This window comes from Daktulosphaira vitifoliae, unplaced genomic scaffold (genome assembly GCF_025091365.1).
Source record: "Daktulosphaira vitifoliae isolate Bord-2020 unplaced genomic scaffold, ASM2509136v1 Scaffold_2, whole genome shotgun sequence".
NCBI lineage: Eukaryota > Metazoa > Arthropoda > Insecta > Hemiptera > Phylloxeridae > Daktulosphaira > Daktulosphaira vitifoliae.
This window is the reverse complement of record NW_026099573.1, coordinates 5,131,684-5,137,283: the sequence shown is the minus strand read 5'-3', so window position 1 is coordinate 5,137,283 and position 5,600 is coordinate 5,131,684. Positions and strand designations below refer to the sequence as shown.

Below are 5,600 nucleotides of genomic sequence, written 5' to 3'. Positions count from 1 at the left end.
CAAACAATGTTCTAGAAATGTGATGTTCGACCCATACAAATTTGGTATTTACATAAGCAAGTAAATCTATATTATAAGTGGATATTGGTTTTTTTTTTTAATTTAATAGCTCGCCACCAATCACCTGCCCTGTCGTTCAAAAACGGGACGACGATGTTCACCCACGCAGTTGGGTGTATACCGCCCTGACAGAGTAGATCCTCAGACTCGTCGTCTGATGTGTGTAGCGCGAGGTTCACCGGATGTTCCTCCGGTAAAGGTGCTACGCCGGGCCGCTGATAGTTCGCGTCGAGTTCGCGGGCACGGTCCGTGGAGTTGTCTAAAACCCCCACTTCGGGTTCGCGGACCGGAATTTCGCTATCGAGCGGTGTACGGGGTGGTAAAATTACAGTATCTGGGTCCCTCCCTTCGCTACGTATGTTTTCTTCTAGCATAACTAGCATGTTGGATTTCGTCGCGTAGCATGGTAGCTGTCTAAAAGCGCATTTATGACATAATTCAGCGCAATTCATTTGTGCTAATAATTTCCCCGACATATTGACCGTGAATATTTTGTTTATTTACAATACTAATAATCAAATGTATGTTACTATAATAGCGGAGATAAACAATATCTCCGTGTACGGTCAAAATTTACTATTGCTGTAGAAAAACAAGTGTTATTATTATTGCTATTGTTGTGATAATGACCGCGATAAAATGGTCCGGGGCCGCCGTATATGATATGGCAGAGAGTGAACAATAATAATAACGGTTACCTGGGAATCGGCCGCTTTGACAAGGTCAGACGAAAATATATGATTTTTATCTACCAAAAGACTGTAACTATCGGCCGGAAATTTACTTCTTGTCGATATCAATAAGATTTTTATAATAAACTGTAACCAACAGTTTTAAACGACAATACTTACGGCGGATTCTATTAGATAAACTGCTCTAACTTTATTTTTATCAAAGAAAATTTTCCCAGAGTCCAGGCTAAATCTAATCTCGCTAACACGTAACTTTGAATAACCCAGGTAAAAATTCACTGCTGTCACCAATGAAATTCGTTCAAATAACTACATGAACTAACAAATTTGTAAGGGAGACTTCACCGTTTCAAGTTAAAACTAAAATCTAATATAATTAGAAATAAAACTTAATCGGCTTAAAGCCTCTTACCTTAACTTTCCTCGTCCGGTTGGATTCCTTTCTCGGGGAGCCAGTTAACGCGTAATCCAATATACGTCTGGGCGATTACACAACACGTTTCCGATAAGTAGTATTAGTATGCGTTAAAAAAAAAAATATATTTAGTTCACTTTAGCGTTACTAATATTTCATCAACTCTGATGATTGACGCGTAACAACAGTACACGTTCAGCCGTGCATACAAAATGCACCCGACAAGTAATATTAGTATGCTTTTAACAAAAAAGATATATTTAACTCCCTTCAGCGTTTCCAATATTTCACCGCAAGGAGGCTTTCCGCGTAACCGTCGATGAAAAATGTTATACAAAACGAAACCAACCAAAGGCGAAAATAAACAACCAAGAAAACAAAAGCAGAAAGAACGGAATCGTGTCATCAGTTAGGTGTACGTTGAAAACGGAACAGACCGCAATATCAGTCATCCATATTCGGCGGCGGCCTTATCTCGGTGTCAAGGGCGGGGAGACAACCGATGACAACCGATTGTCATATTAATAGCTGGACGGCTGATATCGAGAGAGACACGGGTGAGCGCCAACCTAGAGCAAAAGGCGGTACCGTGTCACAGCGTATAAAACTAAGATATTTTTTAAATCCCAACAATATTTCAATTATTCCAGTATTTGTTTTATTTATCGGTTTCATGATACGGCTTTAATCATTTCATTTACATTGTGTCTGTAATTCTAGCAAGTAATTTTAGGTATTTATTTTATTATTATGTTGTAAATAACTAAGTAGTTCAGTAGTGAGACAAATAAACTCTGTTCTATTTTTTTTTCGTACATAAAACTAAAAAAAAATATTAAAAATTGGAGTTTAATTAGAATATATCACTTTTTAAATTATTTATTTTATGCGTAATTAGTAATTATAATAATTAAAGGAATACACAACACATGTAAAATTTTAAATTAATTTTTATGCGTCATACAATTAAAATAACACCGGCTCTGTAAAATCGTATAGGTTAAATGAATATTGTATATCAATGAATAATTAATCGAAAGCCGTTTATTTAGCTTTGGCACTGGAAACTTTATAACCATAGTTTTTTTTTATACTTGGCATGGGAAATTTTTAGCATACTAATTATGTATAAGTGAAAAATATTAAAATTTAAATCAAACGATAATTATTTTAAAATATTTTTAAAGTTAAATAATAACTCGCAATTATTCGGAAGTGAAATAAATTATTTGATATCTGTCTCTATGGCATGGTTTAATTATACCATTGAATTTCATATTTTTCGTTTATTCAAATACTTCTTTTCTATATAGGAAACACCATTATCGTATAAAACCAAAGGATTTTATTCTTCAAAGGATTTATACTTCAAAATCAGTTTTTAATATTAAATTATTTATATTATCTTTCACTACTCTTTTATTCACNAATTGATGCTTAAACTATTGTAACTTTCAATATTTTTTATTTATTTATTCGTATCTTCTGTTTTGACTATTTTGTTTTGATATGAATAAATTCAATTTTATGTTTAAAATAGTTTACTTCATTTATACAAATACATTTTGTTTCATGTGTGCGGTTACTAATTATATAGTTAGTAACCAAACCCAACCGATTGTTCCTTTAAATTCATTTTTTATTGTACAAAAAAAACCTATTTTACACATGTTTGCGTTGTTAAAATTATACATTCACAATTATATATAAATTTTATTACTCCCCGATTACGATAATTTATAATATTTTTCACTTATGCTATTATGATGATCAATATATTTATTTACTTTTATTTCGATATGAATAAATAGCATCTCGCACAGAGCGTTTGAAGTATTGTTAGCCAACCGTGAAATACGATAATGTGTATTTAATTACGAAAATAGGATATAGAGAGAGAAGATTCAATGTTTTATTTTTCAATGACATGTAATTTTTTTTATTATTATTTAATCTTATAACCCGATATGTTACACGACTAATCTTATTTATTTTTGTTTTTTGCTTACTCAATAGCGTAGTTAAATATATTATATTTACATTTCAAATATTTTACTCAGAAGAAAATGATTTCTACTTTAAATTACATTTTTTCTTTTTTTATATATAATATGATTTCAAGTATGTAATATTGTTATATCGGGTTTTCACTTGGCGCACGCTAACATTATCATACACAAAGATTCACTTACTTTATCAGTCTGTATCGTACAAAGAGAGAATTAACATTTCATAATGTTGTCCGACGCAATTATGCTTTATATATATATATATATATATATATATATATATATATACATATGGTGGGAACAAATAAATAAACACGGATTGTACTTCAAACTATTTATTTTAATAGTATACAAAACAAAAAAAATCATTGCCCACTCTCATAGCATTCTGAAACAAAAAAATTGTACACTTATCGTATGTTGCAACATTACGAATTTATTGGACTGGAGTTAGAGGTAGAACTGCTCATTAAACATTTGAAAAAGCAACGTTTAGTATATTACAATTACCAAAACAGTTCTACCTCTAATTGTGTTACACCTATGCATCTCATACCTTGCTCCGGCATTTCTACGTCAGGAGGTGGTGGTCCCTCCTGTTGCTGTGGTGCCGATTCCTCCTTTGCTGCTTCGAGAAGGCGTCGCAATTTCGCGACTTCTCGCCTCGCGATTTTCAAACGTTTTTTCATTATTATTTTATTTTTTAACGATTCTAAAATAAAAATAAATATATTGAGCACATGAAAGATAATTGAAGGTTATTTTACCTTTATTTCGGCAGTCCCGCTTAAGGTGATACGCTCGCTGTTGCATATAAAACACCCTGCAAAAATTAAAATTTCATTTCAATGTTACTTTTTAAACGGTACACGTGCATAAATCTATAGTATACTTACGTTTGCTCTTTTGTCGCCCGCTTTCGTCGGGCCGACGAGACGACGGCTGCCCGTAATAATTATTGTTAATAATGAGTTTTATTATTATTTGCTTCATAGTGACTCCGCAAATATTACTAAATGATTTTCCCAATCGCAGGGGAATTCTTTACCACTGCCAGGTCGGACTTTGGACTTGGTTACTTTATAATCTCCGAGAGTCAGTATTTGAACCAATTTCAAACAGATCTGGCCGCCGATTTTTGTTGACTTTTTTGTGGTGCTATTTACTTATTTCGCTGTACTTCCGGACCCAAAGACACTCCCCGGGATTCACGTACGATTTACATCGTACTAAAATCTGTTTAATTTTTTTTTTTTTTTTACTTAAAACGCGAATGCCTAACCACCGCAAATCAATTTTTTTTGCGCACGACCCAAAATTCACGGTAACACGGCCCCTGGAGTTTTTCGTCACGCGCTTAAGTTGGACTTTGAACCGTGCGACTTTCTATCGTCCGTGTTTCGGACCACGATCGGGTTTCGGTCGTTCTATCGATATTATTCGCATCAATGCGCTCGCGTTATGTAATCAACCTGTTGATCACAATTAATTGACACATTGTCATCGTTTCATAGTGATGATCTCGATTTATAAAAATTGATTATATATTAATTATATTATAACCATAAGTTTTATATATAAATATATAGTTTATATATAGTTCATATACAGAATAATAATAATAATTCATATATAATTTATAAATAGTTTTTTTTTTTTTTATATAAAATCATCATACCCGGTTTTTGACCACAGAATTTAATTTTTTTTCTAAACATGGTAAACCGGTGTGTTTTGTGCTTCGCCACCGTCGCCGACGGTGTCAGTTTACACAAGTATGTACACGTTAATTAATTGTTTTCGATTCGACTTCTCCTTCAGTCTGTTGGACATTTGCGTTCGTAGGTATCCGAGGGATGCCCAAAGGGCCGATTCCTGGCTACAGTTTGTCGTGGCTTGCGGCCGTAATCCGTCGGACGTAAACGTACGCAATGCGTTTTTGTGTTACCGGCATTTTCTGCCCAGCGACTACGGTAGCAGTACTGTGCGCAGGGTGCTCAACCGGAACGCCGTAACGTCTGTAAGTAATAATTATAATAGTTAACAGTAATCGCTACAATTGTCTTCGATGATCTTGCTTTTTACTTTAAGGTCAGTATCACGGAGCAACATGATGAGGCCGACGTTATAAATTTGTATAATTAATTTCATTAAGAATCGTAGTAACGGTTACGGAATGTGACGGTATTAATTCGTTCACTTTTTCAAATATTTCTTACAACGCGTATATATGTATGTATACGTTGCAAGTATCGCGTACACAACACGTCAGGTTCCGTATCCGAGTTATCCTGAATTATAACAATAAAAGTTGGCACCGTGTAGATTGAAATTGTTCGCGTGGTGGACATTGATGTTGGTGATGCTGGACCATTCGGAGGAAATGTCGTCGCTGGCGGTGTTGGTGCCAGTGGAAACGATTTG

At 34.1% G+C, this 5,600-nt stretch overlaps 1 long non-coding RNA gene across 1 annotated transcript; it reads left to right on the top strand.

The window, feature by feature from the left end:
• Positions 1-4,873: 4,873 nt before the first annotated feature.
• Positions 4,874-5,600, top strand: LOC126898902 (uncharacterized). Its single transcript, XR_007702421.1, has 4 exons — positions 4,874-4,951; positions 5,022-5,196; positions 5,268-5,300; positions 5,502-5,600. It is a non-coding gene; the product is annotated as an uncharacterized LOC126898902 (long non-coding RNA).